The following is a 20,461-nucleotide window of genomic DNA, read 5'->3' on the forward strand; positions in this document are numbered from 1 at the left end:
TCTGAGTGGTGGCACTCCTGGTTCTCTTGCATTTGGCATCCCGCAGAGCAGAGGCTGGATCACAGCACCCCAGGAACAGCTGCCGGAGGGGAGGAAAGGAGCCTCTGCATGGCCCAGGGGTGCTGTGGTGCCCCTCTGTCAGGAATTCCCCACAGCTGACACCTGAGTCCAACATGAACACCCACAGACACAGCGTTTGTTTAGGCATTGCCTTTATTGCATTTTAGCACTGACTGCATCTCCCAGATGGAAGTCACTCTCCCAAGACAGGAGAGCAGTCAGAGTCATTTTCAAATCACAAAAACATATTTTAAATATTGAAAATAACAAATTCTGATTATAGTCAATCTTGTCTAAGCAACTAGTTCATATACTGTTATATATGATAATTAATAAAAGAGTTAAGTATTTTAATTGTGAAGGTTATGTAAATTTCACTGCTTAAGATAAAAATATAGCATACCTAAATTTTGTTAATTAATATAATTCATACTAGTTTTGATGAATGATAGGAATTATATTATGTAAAGGATAAGGGCCATTACTTAATTATTACTTATTCTTACAATATTAATCTAGAATTATACTACATTAAAGTTATTAAAACTTTGATAAAATATTTTAAATAACATATTTTAAAGTTTTTAAATATTCCTAAACTATTTAACAATTTGAATCAATTTTGAGGCATTTGGCCGGATCTTCCTTCAAATGCCTCCCTCCTTGAGCCAATGCAAAGCTCCTGCATGGAAAAGTGGAAAGAGAGACACTAATATAGATACTATAGATACAATGAAGAGATAGAGGGAAGAGGGGCAGGGAGTGTCATGAGCCCTGAGCCTGTGCCCCAGTGCAGGGCTGTGCTGGGCAGCCAGCGCAGCTCTGTGCGCTGGCTGCTCACAAAGATGTGCGGCTCGCCTTGGCCGGCCCAAAGGAAGCTTTTCTTCACACAGGCCACTGCCTCTGGTCCTCCAAAAGCCTGCCCTGCCTACCTTCAGCATCATATTTGTATCCATATTGATTTGAATCAGCCTGGCCATTTGCTTTTCCAATCCTTTGAGGGTCCGGCGCATTTGCTCCATTTCTTTGTTTCTCTTTTTAAGGAGCCGCCTTCTCTTCTCCATTTTAACCTTCCTCCTTCTGGCCTGTTCTTCAGCTCTCTGGGCCGCTGCTCTCTGCCTGGCGGCTGCCCTTCTGCGCCGGAGCCACCACCCCAAAGGCAGGAGCAGTGCCTGAGCAATTTGCCAGATCTGGGGAAGGTACCGGAAGGCAGCCAGGAGCCGGGATCCCCAGCCAGGCTCAGGCGGTTCTGGGGGGGCCGGTTTCTCTTCCTCCACATGGTGCTGCACATCCCCATGAAATCTGTTCACCACGGATTGTGGGAACGGGAAGATGCACAGCACAACCAGGGCCAGGATGAGTCTGTTCGCCATGGTCTGCAGGAGGAGAGAGACAAGGGTTTCAGTGGGGCTACCAAGGGAGCTTGTGGGGGCTGAAGTGAGGCCCGGAGGCGCAGGGATGGGAGGGCGGGAAGCAGAGGGCCCCAGGCAGCTGGCAGGCAGCAGGGCCTGTGCCAGTGGGCCAGCAGCAGCCCCGTGCCCTGGCCAAGGCGCCGGGCCCAGGGGCTGGCCCTGGATGCACGGGGACAATGCAGGCCCGGGTTTGGTGCTTGTGCCCTGGCCCTGGCCCAGCCCAGCCCCACCACGTGCGCACTCACCGATTGCCGAGGCATTGCTGGGCCAGCGTTACCTGCGGGGGCCTTTTCCAGCTGCCCCCATTGTGACACGCTGCCCCTGATGTCACAGGGGCCAGAGGCATCACAGCCGGGCCAGCCCTGACATGGGTCCCCAGCCCAGCTCAGGGGCTCCCAGTGGGCCCAACAATGAAAGCTCCAGCACCCAGCAAGTGCAGCGCCTCTGGGAGGGAATGGGCCCCAGGGGCTCCCTTCACAAAGCAGACAGAAGTGCCCGGACATTTTGTCCTAGGGAAAAGAATATAACCGATAATGTTGAATAGGATACATAATATCAAGTATGGAAGCACCAGAGGTGCTTTTGTGATGGCACTGGTTTCTCTGAGTGGAGTAGGCGAGGGTGGCTCAGTTTTTCCTGCTAGAGTCTTCCCAGATCCAGGCCATCCAACACCGCTGTGAAACGTTCTCATTATTGGACATCATTGAAATGGAACAATAGCCAGACCACCTCCAGGCCACTCTAGATCCAGAAGAGGCACATGCCTGCTTCTGGCAGCGAATTTCAGCTGTTCTGTACAAGAGTGGCCCAAATTGACCCCTCGTGCTGTACTGGAACAGCTGAGCCAGGTGCAGGAATCTCAGGTCAGAGCCCATTCACGTGCTCCAGCTGGCAGGGCCTCAGGGGCCGCCCTGAGCCCTCGCGCGCGGACGGAGAGGCCAGGCCCTGCTCGCTGCCCTCACGGTGGCACTCCTGGCCCCAGCGCTCTCCAAGGGCTTCTCCAGGGGCACCTTCCTGTGGCCTTTCCGTGCCAGCACCAGGCCCAGCAGAGACCTGCAGAGGGGCTGTTGGCAAGGGCCTGCAGGGCCGGCGCCAGGGCCAATGGCTTCCCCCTGCCACAGGGCAGGCTGAGCAGGGCTGTGGGCAAGGAAGCCTTGGCTGTGAGGCCTGTGAGGCCCTGGCACAGGGTGCTCAGAGCAGCTGTGGCTGCCCCGTCCCTGCAAGTGTTCCAGTCCAGGCTGGCTGGGCCTTGGAGCAACCTGGCCCAGGCAGAGGTGTCCCAGCCCATGGCACAGGGGTCGAACTGGATGGCCTTGGAGGTGACTCTGGACACTCACAGACGCAGCGTTTGTTCAGGCACCACCTTTATTGGAACTCTGCACTGACTGCAGCTCCCAGAGGGGACAGAGTTTCCCAATAAGGGCCGTAGGCCGTTTCCTTTTGAAAATCTATCACTTATTTAAAGCATGTTTAATAACAAATCACAATAACAATCATTCTCTGTTAAGAATTCTTTTCTATAGTGTTATAAATGATATAGGAATCAATACAATGAGAATGGTTTTTGTACATTGAAGAGTATCGAAAATTTGATAGTAGGACAAATATTCAAAATATATCAATTGTGGTTCATTCACATAATTTGCAGTGATTATTACAATGAATGATCATTACTATGTAATAGAATGAATAATTGTTTGAAAAGAATTAGTATTTGTTCCTATTATGATTCCCTCTAAATTGACAATTGTATTACTACGGAATGAATTGATTTGTAGATAAGAAAACGAAATACCTAAATTATTTCTAAATGAAGCATGAAGGTAAATCAATGTCCATTTAATGCGCGCCTCGGCCGGGTTTCGGGGTTTCCCCTTTTGGCTGTTGCTGCTCCTGATAGCACAGTCCTGTCCAGCAGAGCCTGCCTGGACTCCCAGGCAGCTTCCAGCTGCAGGCTACCTTAGCAAGCTCAGCTCTTAGGTGATATCAGCTCCTTAGTGATTGTCAGCTCACTTGTGATTTCAGCTCTTTGGCTTGCTAAGAGCCCTTGGCATATGCAGGGAGAGAGAGGAGAAGGCTGTGTGAGGCTCCACAGCGATGTCTTTATTGCTCAGTCAGGGCCCGTGGGCAGGTGGGATATTCCCAGAGGAGAGGGGCCTGCTGTGTCCCCATTCCCCCTGTCCCTTATGTGCCTGTGTTCAGGAGGGCACAGAGAGGATGGGGACTCCTGCCCGCCCCGTGTCCTGTCTGCCTGCCGGGCCTGTCCCAGGGCAGCGGGGCTGTGATTCCTGCCCTGTGTCCCCCTGTCTCTGCTGTCCCTGCTGTCCCTGCTCTCATGGCCTACTGCAGCGTTCCACAGCCTACACAGGAGCCATGGTGTCTCCTGAGCTCTGCAGGGACCTAAGTGACAGTCTGAGTGGTGGCACTCCTGGTTCTCTTGCATTTGGCATCCCGCAGAGCAGAGGCTGGATCACAGCACCCCAGGAACAGCTGCCGGAGGGGAGGAAAGGAGCCTCTGCATGGCCCAGGGGTGCTGTGGTGCCCCTCTGTCAGGAATTCCCCACAGCTGACACCTGAGTCCAACATGAACACCCACAGACACAGCGTTTGTTTAGGCATTGCCTTTATTGCATTTTAGCACTGACTGCATCTCCCAGATGGAAGTCACTCTCCCAAGACAGGAGAGCAGTCAGAGTCATTTTCAAATCACAAAAACATATTTTAAATATTGAAAATAACAAATTCTGATTATAGTCAATCTTGTCTAAGCAACTAGTTCATATACTGTTATATATGATAATTAATAAAAGAGTTAAGTATTTTAATTGTGAAGGTTATGTAAATTTCACTGCTTAAGATAAAAATATAGCATACCTAAATTTTGTTAATTAATATAATTCATACTAGTTTTGATGAATGATAGGAATTATATTATGTAAAGGATAAGGGCCATTACTTAATTATTACTTATTCTTACAATATTAATCTAGAATTATACTACATTAAAGTTATTAAAACTTTGATAAAATATTTTAAATAACATATTTTAAAGTTTTTAAATATTCCTAAACTATTTAACAATTTGAATCAATTTTGAGGCATTTGGCCGGATCTTCCTTCAAATGCCTCCCTCCTTGAGCCAATGCAAAGCTCCTGCATGGAAAAGTGGAAAGAGAGACACTAATATAGATACTATAGATACAATGAAGAGATAGAGGGAAGAGGGGCAGGGAGTGTCATGAGCCCTGAGCCTGTGCCCCAGTGCAGGGCTGTGCTGGGCAGCCAGCGCAGCTCTGTGCGCTGGCTGCTCACAAAGATGTGCGGCTCGCCTTGGCCGGCCCAAAGGAAGCTTTTCTTCACACAGGCCACTGCCTCTGGTCCTCCAAAAGCCTGCCCTGCCTACCTTCAGCATCATATTTGTATCCATATTGATTTGAATCAGCCTGGCCATTTGCTTTTCCAATCCTTTGAGGGTCCGGCGCATTTGCTCCATTTCTTTGTTTCTCTTTTTAAGGAGCCGCCTTCTCTTCTCGATTTTAACCTTCCTCCTTCTGGCCTGTTCTTCAGCTCTCTGGGCCGCTGCTCTCTGCCTGGCGGCTGCCCTTCTGCGCCGGAGCCACCACCCCAAAGGCAGGAGCAGTGCCTGAGCAATTTGCCAGATCTGGGGAAGGTACCGGAAGGCAGCCAGGAGCCGGGATCCCCAGCCAGGCTCAGGCGGTTCTGGGGGGGCCGGTTTCTCTTCCTCCACATGGTGCTGCACATCCCCATGAAATCTGTTCACCACGGATTGTGGGAACGGGAAGATGCACAGCACAACCAGGGCCAGGATGAGTCTGTTCGCCATGGTCTGCAGGAGGAGAGAGACAAGGGTTTCAGTGGGGCTACCAAGGGAGCTTGTGGGGGCTGAAGTGAGGCCCGGAGGCGCAGGGATGGGAGGGCGGGAAGCAGAGGGCCCCAGGCAGCTGGCAGGCAGCAGGGCCTGTGCCAGTGGGCCAGCAGCAGCCCCGTGCCCTGGCCAAGGCGCCGGGCCCAGGGGCTGGCCCTGGATGCACGGGGACAATGCAGGCCCGGGTTTGGTGCTTGTGCCCTGGCCCTGGCCCAGCCCAGCCCCACCACGTGCGCACTCACCGCTTGCCGAGGCATTGCTGGGCCAGCGTTACCTGCGGGGGCCTTTTCCAGCTGCCCCCATTGTGACACGCTGCCCCTGATGTCACAGGGGCCAGAGGCATCACAGCCGGGCCAGCCCTGACATGGGTCCCCAGCCCAGCTCAGGGGCTCCCAGTGGGCCCAACAATGAAAGCTCCAGCACCCAGCAAGTGCAGCGCCTCTGGGAGGGAATGGGCCCCAGGGGCTCCCTTCACAAAGCAGACAGAAGTGCCCGGACATTTTGTCCTAGGGAAAAGAATATAACCGATAATGTTGAATAGGATACATAATATCAAGTATGGAAGCACCAGAGGTGCTTTTGTGATGGCACTGGTTTCTCTGAGTGGAGTAGGCGAGGGTGGCTCAGTTTTTCCTGCTAGAGTCTTCCCAGATCCAGGCCATCCAACACCGCTGTGAAACGTTCTCATTATTGGACATCATTGAAATGGAACAATAGCCAGACCACCTCCAGGCCACTCTAGATCCAGAAGAGGCACATGCCTGCTTCTGGCAGCGAATTTCAGCTGTTCTGTACAAGAGTGGCCCAAATTGACCCCTCGTGCTGTACTGGAACAGCTGAGCCAGGTGCAGGAATCTCAGGTCAGAGCCCATTCACGTGCTCCAGCTGGCAGGGCCTCAGGGGCCGCCCTGAGCCCTCGCGCGCGGACGGAGAGGCCAGGCCCTGCTCGCTGCCCTCACGGTGGCACTCCTGGCCCCAGCGCGCTCCAAGGGCTTCTCCAGGGGCACCTTCCTGTGGCCTTTCCGTGCCTGCACCAGGCCCAGCAGTGACCTGCAGAGGGGCTGTTGGCAAGGGCCTGCAGGGCCGGCGCCAGGGCCAATGGCTTCCCCCTGCCACAGGGCAGGCTGAGCAGGGCTGTGGGCAAGGAAGCCTTGGCTGTGAGGCCTGTGAGGCCCTGGCACAGGGTGCTCAGAGCAGCTGTGGCTGCCCCGTCCCTGCAAGTGTTCCAGTCCAGGCTGGCTGGGCCTTGGAGCAACCTGGCCCAGGCAGAGGTGTCCCAGCCCATGGCACAGGGGTCGAACTGGATGGCCTTGGAGGTGACTCTGGACACTCACAGACGCAGCGTTTGTTCAGGCACCACCTTTATTGGAACTCTGCACTGACTGCAGCTCCCAGAGGGGACAGAGTTTCCCAATAAGGGCCGTAGGCCGTTTCCTTTTGAAAATCTATCACTTATTTAAAGCATGTTTAATAACAAATCACAATAACAATCATTCTCTGTTAAGAATTCTTTTCTATAGTGTTATAAATGATATAGGAATCAATACAATGAGAATGGTTTTTGTACATTGAAGAGTATCGAAAATTTGATAGTAGGACAAATATTCAAAATATATCAATTGTGGTTCATTCACATAATTTGCAGTGATTATTACAATGAATGATCATTACTATGTAATAGAATGAATAATTGTTTGAAAAGAATTAGTATTTGTTCCTATTATGATTCCCTCTAAATTGACAATTGTATTACTACGGAATGAATTGATTTGTAGATAAGAAAACGAAATACCTAAATTATTTCTAAATGAAGCATGAAGGTAAATCAATGTCCATGTAATGCGCGCCTCGGCCGGGTTTCGGGGTTTCCCCTTTTGGCTGTTGCTGCTCCTGATAGCACAGTCCTGTCCAGCAGAGCCTGCCTGGACTCCCAGGCAGCTTCCAGCTGCAGGCTACCTTAGCAAGCTCAGCTCTTAGGTGATATCAGCTCCTTAGTGATTGTCAGCTCACTTGTGATTTCAGCTCTTTGGCTTGCTAAGAGCCCTTGGCATATGCAGGGAGAGAGAGGAGAAGGCTGTGTGAGGCTCCACAGCGATGTCTTTATTGCTCAGTCAGGGCCCGTGGGCAGGTGGGATATTCCCAGAGGAGAGGGGCCTGCTGTGTCCCCATTCCCCCTGTCCCTTATGTGCCTGTGTTCAGGAGGGCACAGAGAGGATGGGGACTCCTGCCCGCCCCGTGTCCTGTCTGCCTGCCGGGCCTGTCCCAGGGCAGCGGGGCTGTGATTCCTGTGCTGTGTCCCCCTGTCTCTGCTGTCCCTGCTGTCCCTGCTGTCATGGCCTACTGCAGCGTTCCACAGCCTACACAGGAGCCATGGTGTCTCCTGAGCTCTGCAGGGACCTAAGTGACAGTCTGAGTGGTGGCACTCCTGGTTCTCTTGCATTTGGCATCCCGCAGAGCAGAGGCTGGATCACAGCACCCCAGGAACAGCTGCCGGAGGGGAGGAAAGGAGCCTCTGCATGGCCCAGGGGTGCTGTGGTGCCCCTCTGTCAGGAATTCCCCACAGCTGACACCTGAGTCCAACATGAACACCCACAGACACAGCGTTTGTTTAGGCATTGCCTTTATTGCATTTTAGCACTGACTGCATCTCCCAGATGGAAGTCACTCTCCCAAGACAGGAGAGCAGTCAGAGTCATTTTCAAATCACAAAAACATATTTTAAATATTGAAAATAACAAATTCTGATTATAGTCAATCTTGTCTAAGCAACTAGTTCATATACTGTTATATATGATAATTAATAAAAGAGTTAAGTATTTTAATTGTGAAGGTTATGTAAATTTCACTGCTTAAGATAAAAATATAGCATACCTAAATTTTGTTAATTAATATAATTCATACTAGTTTTGATGAATGATAGGAATTATATTATGTAAAGGATAAGGGCCATTACTTAATTATTACTTATTCTTACAATATTAATCTAGAATTATACTACATTAAAGTTATTAAAACTTTGATAAAATATTTTAAATAACATATTTTAAAGTTTTTAAATATTCCTAAACTATTTAACAATTTGAATCAATTTTGAGGCATTTGGCCGGATCTTCCTTCAAATGCCTCCCTCCTTGAGCCAATGCAAAGCTCCTGCATGGAAAAGTGGAGACACTAATATAGATACTATAGATACAATGAAGAGATAGAGGGAAGAGGGGCAGGGAGTGTCATGAGCCCTGAGCCTGTGCCCCAGTGCAGGGCTGTGCTGGGCAGCCAGCGCAGCTCTGTGCGCTGGCTGCTCACAAAGATGTGCGGCTCGCCTTGGCCGGCCCAAAGGAAGCTTTTCTTCACACAGGCCACTGCCTCTGGTCCTCCAAAAGCCTGCCCTGCCTACCTTCAGCATCATATTTGTATCCATATTGATTTGAATCAGCCTGGCCATTTGCTTTTCCAATCCTTTGAGGGTCCGGCGCATTTGCTCCATTTCTTTGTTTCTCTTTTTAAGGAGCCGCCTTCTCTTCTCGATTTTAACCTTCCTCCTTCTGGCCTGTTCTTCAGCTCTCTGGGCCGCTGCTCTCTGCCTGGCGGCTGCCCTTCTGCGCCGGAGCCACCACCCCAAAGGCAGGAGCAGTGCCTGAGCAATTTGCCAGATCTGGGGAAGGTACCGGAAGGCAGCCAGGAGCCGGGATCCCCAGCCAGGCTCAGGCGGTTCTGGGGGGGCCGGTTTCTCTTCCTCCACATGGTGCTGCACATCCCCATGAAATCTGTTCACCACGGATTGTGGGAACGGGAAGATGCACAGCACAACCAGGGCCAGGATGAGTCTGTTCGCCATGGTCTGCAGGAGGAGAGAGACAAGGGTTTCAGTGGGGCTACCAAGGGAGCTTGTGGGGGCTGAAGTGAGGCCCGGAGGCGCAGGGATGGGAGGGCGGGAAGCAGAGGGCCCCAGGCAGCTGGCAGGCAGCAGGGCCTGTGCCAGTGGGCCAGCAGCAGCCCCGTGCCCTGGCCAAGGCGCCGGGCCCAGGGGCTGGCCCTGGATGCACGGGGACAATGCAGGCCCGGGTTTGGTGCTTGTGCCCTGGCCCTGGCCCAGCCCAGCCCCACCACGTGCGCACTCACCGATTGCCGAGGCATTGCTGGGCCAGCGTTACCTGCGGGGGCCTTTTCCAGCTGCCCCCATTGTGACACGCTGCCCCTGATGTCACAGGGGCCAGAGGCATCACAGCCGGGCCAGCCCTGACATGGGTCCCCAGCCCAGCTCAGGGGCTCCCAGTGGGCCCAACAATGAAAGCTCCAGCACCCAGCAAGTGCAGCGCCTCTGGGAGGGAATGGGCCCCAGGGGCTCCCTTCACAAAGCAGACAGAAGTGCCCGGACATTTTGTCCTAGGGAAAAGAATATAACCGATAATGTTGAATAGGATACATAATATCAAGTATGGAAGCACCAGAGGTGCTTTTGTGATGGCACTGGTTTCTCTGAGTGGAGTAGGCGAGGGTGGCTCAGTTTTTCCTGCTAGAGTCTTCCCAGATCCAGGCCATCCAACACCGCTGTGAAACGTTCTCATTATTGGACATCATTGAAATGGAACAATAGCCAGACCACCTCCAGGCCACTCTAGATCCAGAAGAGGCACATGCCTGCTTCTGGCAGCGAATTTCAGCTGTTCTGTACAAGAGTGGCCCAAATTGACCCCTCGTGCTGTACTGGAACAGCTGAGCCAGGTGCAGGAATCTCAGGTCAGAGCCCATTCACGTGCTCCAGCTGGCAGGGCCTCAGGGGCCGCCCTGAGCCCTCGCGCGCGGACGGAGAGGCCAGGCCCTGCTCGCTGCCCTCACGGTGGCACTCCTGGCCCCAGCGCTCTCCAAGGGCTTCTCCAGGGGCACCTTCCTGTGGCCTTTCCGTGCCAGCACCAGGCCCAGCAGAGACCTGCAGAGGGGCTGTTGGCAAGGGCCTGCAGGGCCGGCGCCAGGGCCAATGGCTTCCCCCTGCCACAGGGCAGGCTGAGCAGGGCTGTGGGCAAGGAAGCCTTGGCTGTGAGGCCTGTGAGGCCCTGGCACAGGGTGCTCAGAGCAGCTGTGGCTGCCCCGTCCCTGCAAGTGTTCCAGTCCAGGCTGGCTGGGCCTTGGAGCAACCTGGCCCAGGCAGAGGTGTCCCAGCCCATGGCACAGGGGTCGAACTGGATGGCCTTGGAGGTGACTCTGGACACTCACAGACGCAGCGTTTGTTCAGGCACCACCTTTATTGGAACTCTGCACTGACTGCAGCTCCCAGAGGGGACAGAGTTTCCCAATAAGGGCCGTAGGCCGTTTCCTTTTGAAAATCTATCACTTATTTAAAGCATGTTTAATAACAAATCACAATAACAATCATTCTCTGTTAAGAATTCTTTTCTATAGTGTTATAAATGATATATGAATCAATACAATGAGAATGGTTTTTGTACATTGAAGAGTATCGAAAATTTGATAGTAGGACAAATATTCAAAATATATCAATTGTGGTTCATTCACATAATTTGCAGTGATTATTACAATGAATGATCATTACTATGTAATAGAATGAATAATTGTTTGAAAAGAATTAGTATTTGTTCCTATTATGATTCCCTCTAAATTGACAATTGTATTACTACGGAATGAATTGATTTGTAGATAAGAAAACGAAATACCTAAATTATTTCTAAATGAAGCATGAAGGTAAATCAATGTCCATTTAATGCGCGCCTCGGCCGGGTTTCGGGGTTTCCCCTTTTGGCTGTTGCTGCTCCTGATAGCACAGTCCTGTCCAGCAGAGCCTGCCTGGACTCCCAGGCAGCTTCCAGCTGCAGGCTACCTTAGCAAGCTCAGCTCTTAGGTGATATCAGCTCCTTAGTGATTGTCAGCTCACTTGTGATTTCAGCTCTTTGGCTTGCTAAGAGCCCTTGGCATATGCAGGGAGAGAGAGGAGAAGGCTGTGTGAGGCTCCACAGCGATGTCTTTATTGCTCAGTCAGGGCCCGTGGGCAGGTGGGATATTCCCAGAGGAGAGGGGCCTGCTGTGTCCCCATTCCCCCTGTCCCTTATGTGCCTGTGTTCAGGAGGGCACAGAGAGGATGGGGACTCCTGCCCGCCCCGTGTCCTGTCTGCCTGCCGGGCCTGTCCCAGGGCAGCGGGGCTGTGATTCCTGCCCTGTGTCCCCCTGTCTCTGCTGTCCCTGCTGTCCCTGCTGTCATGGCCTACTGCAGCGTTCCACAGCCTACACAGGAGCCATGGTGTCTCCTGAGCTCTGCAGGGACCTAAGTGACAGTCTGAGTGGTGGCACTCCTGGTTCTCTTGCATTTGGCATCCCGCAGAGCAGAGGCTGGATCACAGCACCCCAGGAACAGCTGCCGGAGGGGAGGAAAGGAGCCTCTGCATGGCCCAGGGGTGCTGTGGTGCCCCTCTGTCAGGAATTCCCCACAGCTGACACCTGAGTCCAACATGAACACCCACAGACACAGCGTTTGTTTAGGCATTGCCTTTATTGCATTTTAGCACTGACTGCATCTCCCAGATGGAAGTCACTCTCCCAAGACAGGAGAGCAGTCAGAGTCATTTTCAAATCACAAAAACATATTTTAAATATTGAAAATAACAAATTCTGATTATAGTCAATCTTGTCTAAGCAACTAGTTCATATACTGTTATATATGATAATTAATAAAAGAGTTAAGTATTTTAATTGTGAAGGTTATGTAAATTTCACTGCTTAAGATAAAAATATAGCATACCTAAATTTTGTTAATTAATATAATTCATACTAGTTTTGATGAATGATAGGAATTATATTATGTAAAGGATAAGGGCCATTACTTAATTATTACTTATTCTTACAATATTAATCTAGAATTATACTACATTAAAGTTATTAAAACTTTGATAAAATATTTTAAATAACATATTTTAAAGTTTTTAAATATTCCTAAACTATTTAACAATTTGAATCAATTTTGAGGCATTTGGCCGGATCTTCCTTCAAATGCCTCCCTCCTTGAGCCAATGCAAAGCTCCTGCATGGAAAAGTGGAAAGAGAGACACTAATATAGATACTATAGATACAATGAAGAGATAGAGGGAAGAGGGGCAGGGAGTGTCATGAGCCCTGAGCCTGTGCCCCAGTGCAGGGCTGTGCTGGGCAGCCAGCGCAGCTCTGTGCGCTGGCTGCTCACAAAGATGTGCGGCTCGCCTTGGCCGGCCCAAAGGAAGCTTTTCTTCACACAGGCCACTGCCTCTGGTCCTCCAAAAGCCTGCCCTGCCTACCTTCAGCATCATATTTGTATCCATATTGATTTGAATCAGCCTGGCCATTTGCTTTTCCAATCCTTTGAGGGTCCGGCGCATTTGCTCCATTTCTTTGTTTCTCTTTTTAAGGAGCCGCCTTCTCTTCTCCATTTTAACCTTCCTCCTTCTGGCCTGTTCTTCAGCTCTCTGGGCCGCTGCTCTCTGCCTGGCGGCTGCCCTTCTGCGCCGGAGCCACCACCCCAAAGGCAGGAGCAGTGCCTGAGCAATTTGCCAGATCTGGGGAAGGTACCGGAAGGCAGCCAGGAGCCGGGATCCCCAGCCAGGCTCAGGCGGTTCTGGGGGGGCCGGTTTCTCTTCCTCCACATGGTGCTGCACATCCCCATGAAATCTGTTCACCACGGATTGTGGGAACGGGAAGATGCACAGCACAACCAGGGCCAGGATGAGTCTGTTCGCCATGGTCTGCAGGAGGAGAGAGACAAGGGTTTCAGTGGGGCTACCAAGGGAGCTTGTGGGGGCTGAAGTGAGGCCCGGAGGCGCAGGGATGGGAGGGCGGGAAGCAGAGGGCCCCAGGCAGCTGGCAGGCAGCAGGGCCTGTGCCAGTGGGCCAGCAGCAGCCCCGTGCCCTGGCCAAGGCGCCGGGCCCAGGGGCTGGCCCTGGATGCACGGGGACAATGCAGGCCCGGGTTTGGTGCTTGTGCCCTGGCCCTGGCCCAGCCCAGCCCCACCACGTGCGCACTCACCGCTTGCCGAGGCATTGCTGGGCCAGCGTTACCTGCGGGGGCCTTTTCCAGCTGCCCCCATTGTGACACGCTGCCCCTGATGTCACAGGGGCCAGAGGCATCACAGCCGGGCCAGCCCTGACATGGGTCCCCAGCCCAGCTCAGGGGCTCCCAGTGGGCCCAACAATGAAAGCTCCAGCACCCAGCAAGTGCAGCGCCTCTGGGAGGGAATGGGCCCCAGGGGCTCCCTTCACAAAGCAGACAGAAGTGCCCGGACATTTTGTCCTAGGGAAAAGAATATAACCGATAATGTTGAATAGGATACATAATATCAAGTATGGAAGCACCAGAGGTGCTTTTGTGATGGCACTGGTTTCTCTGAGTGGAGTAGGCGAGGGTGGCTCAGTTTTTCCTGCTAGAGTCTTCCCAGATCCAGGCCATCCAACACCGCTGTGAAACGTTCTCATTATTGGACATCATTGAAATGGAACAATAGCCAGACCACCTCCAGGCCACTCTAGATCCAGAAGAGGCACATGCCTGCTTCTGGCAGCGAATTTCAGCTGTTCTGTACAAGAGTGGCCCAAATTGACCCCTCGTGCTGTACTGGAACAGCTGAGCCAGGTGCAGGAATCTCAGGTCAGAGCCCATTCACGTGCTCCAGCTGGCAGGGCCTCAGGGGCCGCCCTGAGCCCTCGCGCGCGGACGGAGAGGCCAGGCCCTGCTCGCTGCCCTCACGGTGGCACTCCTGGCCCCAGCGCGCTCCAAGGGCTTCTCCAGGGGCACCTTCCTGTGGCCTTTCCGTGCCTGCACCAGGCCCAGCAGTGACCTGCAGAGGGGCTGTTGGCAAGGGCCTGCAGGGCCGGCGCCAGGGCCAATGGCTTCCCCCTGCCACAGGGCAGGCTGAGCAGGGCTGTGGGCAAGGAAGCCTTGGCTGTGAGGCCTGTGAGGCCCTGGCACAGGGTGCTCAGAGCAGCTGTGGCTGCCCCGTCCCTGCAAGTGTTCCAGTCCAGGCTGGCTGGGCCTTGGAGCAACCTGGCCCAGGCAGAGGTGTCCCAGCCCATGGCACAGGGGTCGAACTGGATGGCCTTGGAGGTGACTCTGGACACTCACAGACGCAGCGTTTGTTCAGGCACCACCTTTATTGGAACTCTGCACTGACTGCAGCTCCCAGAGGGGACAGAGTTTCCCAATAAGGGCCGTAGGCCGTTTCCTTTTGAAAATCTATCACTTATTTAAAGCATGTTTAATAACAAATCACAATAACAATCATTCTCTGTTAAGAATTCTTTTCTATAGTGTTATAAATGATATAGGAATCAATACAATGAGAATGGTTTTTGTACATTGAAGAGTATCGAAAATTTGATAGTAGGACAAATATTCAAAATATATCAATTGTGGTTCATTCACATAATTTGCAGTGATTATTACAATGAATGATCATTACTATGTAATAGAATGAATAATTGTTTGAAAAGAATTAGTATTTGTTCCTATTATGATTCCCTCTAAATTGACAATTGTATTACTACGGAATGAATTGATTTGTAGATAAGAAAACGAAATACCTAAATTATTTCTAAATGAAGCATGAAGGTAAATCAATGTCCATGTAATGCGCGCCTCGGCCGGGTTTCGGGGTTTCCCCTTTTGGCTGTTGCTGCTCCTGATAGCACAGTCCTGTCCAGCAGAGCCTGCCTGGACTCCCAGGCAGCTTCCAGCTGCAGGCTACCTTAGCAAGCTCAGCTCTTAGGTGATATCAGCTCCTTAGTGATTGTCAGCTCACTTGTGATTTCAGCTCTTTGGCTTGCTAAGAGCCCTTGGCATATGCAGGGAGAGAGAGGAGAAGGCTGTGTGAGGCTCCACAGCGATGTCTTTATTGCTCAGTCAGGGCCCGTGGGCAGGTGGGATATTCCCAGAGGAGAGGGGCCTGCTGTGTCCCCATTCCCCCTGTCCCTTATGTGCCTGTGTTCAGGAGGGCACAGAGAGGATGGGGACTCCTGCCCGCCCCGTGTCCTGTCTGCCTGCCGGGCCTGTCCCAGGGCAGCGGGGCTGTGATTCCTGTGCTGTGTCCCCCTGTCTCTGCTGTCCCTGCTGTCCCTGCTGTCATGGCCTACTGCAGCGTTCCACAGCCTACACAGGAGCCATGGTGTCTCCTGAGCTCTGCAGGGACCTAAGTGACAGTCTGAGTGGTGGCACTCCTGGTTCTCTTGCATTTGGCATCCCGCAGAGCAGAGGCTGGATCACAGCACCCCAGGAACAGCTGCCGGAGGGGAGGAAAGGAGCCTCTGCATGGCCCAGGGGTGCTGTGGTGCCCCTCTGTCAGGAATTCCCCACAGCTGACACCTGAGTCCAACATGAACACCCACAGACACAGCGTTTGTTTAGGCATTGCCTTTATTGCATTTTAGCACTGACTGCATCTCCCAGATGGAAGTCACTCTCCCAAGACAGGAGAGCAGTCAGAGTCATTTTCAAATCACAAAAACATATTTTAAATATTGAAAATAACAAATTCTGATTATAGTCAATCTTGTCTAAGCAACTAGTTCATATACTGTTATATATGATAATTAATAAAAGAGTTAAGTATTTTAATTGTGAAGGTTATGTAAATTTCACTGCTTAAGATAAAAATATAGCATACCTAAATTTTGTTAATTAATATAATTCATACTAGTTTTGATGAATGATAGGAATTATATTATGTAAAGGATAAGGGCCATTACTTAATTATTACTTATTCTTACAATATTAATCTAGAATTATACTACATTAAAGTTATTAAAACTTTGATAAAATATTTTAAATAACATATTTTAAAGTTTTTAAATATTCCTAAACTATTTAACAATTTGAATCAATTTTGAGGCATTTGGCCGGATCTTCCTTCAAATGCCTCCCTCCTTGAGCCAATGCAAAGCTCCTGCATGGAAAAGTGGAGACACTAATATAGATACTATAGATACAATGAAGAGATAGAGGGAAGAGGGGCAGGGAGTGTCATGAGCCCTGAGCCTGTGCCCCAGTGCAGGGCTGTGCTGGGCAGCCAGCGCAGCTCTGTGCGCTGGCTGCTCACAAAGATGTGCGGCTCGCCTTGGCCGGCCCAAAGGAAGCTTTTCTTCACACAGGCCACTGCCTCTGGTCCTCCAAAAGCCTGCCCTGCCTACCTTCAGCATCATATTTGTATCCATATTGATTTGAATCAGCCTGGCCATTTGCTTTTCCAATCCTTTGAGGGTCCGGCGCATTTGCTCCATTTCTTTGTTTCTCTTTTTAAGGAGCCGCCTTCTCTTCTCGATTTTAACCTTCCTCCTTCTGGCCTGTTCTTCAGCTCTCTGGGCCGCTGCTCTCTGCCTGGCGGCTGCCCTTCTGCGCCGGAGCCACCACCCCAAAGGCAGGAGCAGTGCCTGAGCAATTTGCCAGATCTGGGGAAGGTACCGGAAGGCAGCCAGGAGCCGGGATCCCCAGCCAGGCTCAGGCGGTTCTGGGGGGGCCGGTTTCTCTTCCTCCACATGGTGCTGCACATCCCCATGAAATCTGTTCACCACGGATTGTGGGAACGGGAAGATGCACAGCACAACCAGGGCCAGGATGAGTCTGTTCGCCATGGTCTGCAGGAGGAGAGAGACAAGGGTTTCAGTGGGGCTACCAAGGGAGCTTGTGGGGGCTGAAGTGAGGCCCGGAGGCGCAGGGATGGGAGGGCGGGAAGCAGAGGGCCCCAGGCAGCTGGCAGGCAGCAGGGCCTGTGCCAGTGGGCCAGCAGCAGCCCCGTGCCCTGGCCAAGGCGCCGGGCCCAGGGGCTGGCCCTGGATGCACGGGGACAATGCAGGCCCGGGTTTGGTGCTTGTGCCCTGGCCCTGGCCCAGCCCAGCCCCACCACGTGCGCACTCACCGCTTGCCGAGGCATTGCTGGGCCAGCGTTACCTGCGGGGGCCTTTTCCAGCTGCCCCCATTGTGACACGCTGCCCCTGATGTCACAGGGGCCAGAGGCATCACAGCCGGGCCAGCCCTGACATGGGTCCCCAGCCCAGCTCAGGGGCTCCCAGTGGGCCCAACAATGAAAGCTCCAGCACCCAGCAAGTGCAGCGCCTCTGGGAGGGAATGGGCCCCAGGGGCTCCCTTCACAAAGCAGACAGAAGTGCCCGGACATTTTGTCCTAGGGAAAAGAATATAACCGATAATGTTGAATAGGATACATAATATCAAGTATGGAAGCACCAGAGGTGCTTTTGTGATGGCACTGGTTTCTCTGAGTGGAGTAGGCGAGGGTGGCTCAGTTTTTCCTGCTAGAGTCTTCCCAGATCCAGGCCATCCAACACCGCTGTGAAACGTTCTCATTATTGGACATCATTGAAATGGAACAATAGCCAGACCACCTCCAGGCCACTCTAGATCCAGAAGAGGCACATGCCTGCTTCTGGCAGCGAATTTCAGCTGTTCTGTACAAGAGTGGCCCAAATTGACCCCTCGTGCTGTACTGGAACAGCTGAGCCAGGTGCAGGAATCTCAGGTCAGAGCCCATTCACGTGCTCCAGCTGGCAGGGCCTCAGGGGCCGCCCTGAGCCCTCGCGCGCGGACGGAGAGGCCAGGCCCTGCTCGCTGCCCTCACGGTGGCACTCCTGGCCCCAGCGCTCTCCAAGGGCTTCTCCAGGGGCACCTTCCTGTGGCCTTTCCGTGCCAGCACCAGGCCCAGCAGAGACCTGCAGAGGGGCTGTTGGCAAGGGCCTGCAGGGCCGGCGCCAGGGCCAATGGCTTCCCCCTGCCACAGGGCAGGCTGAGCAGGGCTGTGGGCAAGGAAGCCTTGGCTGTGAGGCCTGTGAGGCCCTGGCACAGGGTGCTCAGAGCAGCTGTGGCTGCCCCGTCCCTGCAAGTGTTCCAGTCCAGGCTGGCTGGGCCTTGGAGCAACCTGGCCCAGGCAGAGGTGTCCCAGCCCATGGCACAGGGGTCGAACTGGATGGCCTTGGAGGTGACTCTGGACACTCACAGACGCAGCGTTTGTTCAGGCACCACCTTTATTGGAACTCTGCACTGACTGCAGCTCCCAGAGGAGACAGAGTTTCCCAATAAGGGCCGTAGGCCGTTTCCTTTTGAAAATCTATCACTTATTTAAAGCATGTTTAATAACAAATCACAATAACAATCATTCTCTGTTAAGAATTCTTTTCTATAGTGTTATAAATGATATATGAATCAATACAATGAGAATGGTTTTTGTACATTGAAGAGTATCGAAAATTTGATAGTAGGACAAATATTCAAAATATATCAATTGTGGTTCATTCACATAATTTGCAGTGATTATTACAATGAATGATCATTACTATGTAATAGAATGAATAATTGTTTGAAAAGAATTAGTATTTGTTCCTATTATGATTCCCTCTAAATTGACAATTGTATTACTACGGAATGAATTGATTTGTAGATAAGAAAACGAAATACCTAAATTATTTCCTAATGAAGCATGAAGGTAAATCAATGTCCATGTAATGCGCGCCTCGGCCGGGTTTCGGGGTTTCCCCTTTTGGCTGTTGCTGCTCCTGATAGCACAGTCCTGTCCAGCAGAGCCTGCCTGGACTCCCAGGCAGCTTCCAGCTGCAGGCTACCTTAGCAAGCTCAGCTCTTAGGTGATATCAGCTCCTTAGTGATTGTCAGCTCACTTGTGATTTCAGCTCTTTGGCTTGCTAAGAGCCCTTGGCATATGCAGGGAGAGAGAGGAGAAGGCTGTGTGAGGCTCCACAGCGATGTCTTTATTGCTCAGTCAGGGCCCGTGGGCAGGTGGGATATTCCCAGAGGAGAGGGGCCTGCTGTGTCCCCATTCCCCCTGTCCCTTATGTGCCTGTGTTCAGGAGGGCACAGAGAGGATGGGGACTCCTGCCCGCCCCGTGTCCTGTCTGCCTGCCGGGCCTGTCCCAGGGCAGCGGGGCTGTGATTTCTGCCCTGTGTCCCCCTGTCTCTGCTGTCCCTGCTGTCCCTGCTGTCATGGCCTACTGCAGCGTTCCACAGCCTACACAGGAGCCATGGTGTCTCCTGAGCTCTGCAGGGACCTAAGTGACAGTCTGAGTGGTGGCACTCCTGGTTCTCTTGCATTTGGCATCCCGCAGAGCAGAGGCTGGATCACAGCACCCCAGGAACAGCTGCCGGAGGGGAGGAAAGGAGCCTCTGCATGGCCCAGGGGTGCTGTGGTGCCCCTCTGTCAGGAATTCCCCACAGCTGACACCTGAGTCCAACATGAACACCCACAGACACAGCGTTTGTTTAGGCATTGCCTTTATTGCATTTTAGCACTGACTGCATCTCCCAGATGGAAGTCACTCTCCCAAGACAGGAGAGCAGTCAGAGTCATTTTCAAATCACAAAAACATATTTTAAATATTGAAAATAACAAATTCTGATTATAGTCAATCTTGTCTAAGCAACTAGTTCATATACTGTTATATATGATAATTAATAAAAGAGTTAAGTATTTTAATTGTGAAGGTTATGTAAATTTCACTGCTTAAGATAAAAATATAGCATACCTAAATTTTGTTAATTAATATAATTCATACTAGTTTTGATGAATGATAGGAATTATATTATGTAAAGGATAAGGGCCATTACTTAATTATTACTTATTCTTACAATATTAATCTAGAATTATACTACATTAAAGTTATTAAAACTTTGATAAAATATTTTAAATAACATATTTTAAAGTTTTTAAATATTCCTAAACTATTTAACAATTTGAATCAATTTTGAGGCATTTGGCCGGATCTTCCTTCAAATGCCTCCCTCCTTGAGCCAATGCAAAGCTCCTGCATGGAAAAGTGGAAAGAGAGACACTAATATAGATACTATAGATACAATGAAGAGATAGAGGGAAGAGGGGCAGGGAGTGTCATGAGCCCTGAGCCTGTGCCCCAGTGCAGGGCTGTGCTGGGCAGCCAGCGCAGCTCTGTGCGCTGGCTGCTCACAAAGATGTGCGGCTCGCCTTGGCCGGCCCAAAGGAAGCTTTTCTTCACACAGGCCACTGCCTCTGGTCCTCCAAAAGCCTGCCCTGCCTACCTTCAGCATCATATTTGTATCCATATTGATTTGAATCAGCCTGGCCATTTGCTTTTCCAATCCTTT

Source organism: Agelaius phoeniceus, chromosome 32 (assembly GCF_051311805.1).
Source record: "Agelaius phoeniceus isolate bAgePho1 chromosome 32, bAgePho1.hap1, whole genome shotgun sequence".
Lineage (NCBI taxonomy): Eukaryota > Metazoa > Chordata > Aves > Passeriformes > Icteridae > Agelaius > Agelaius phoeniceus.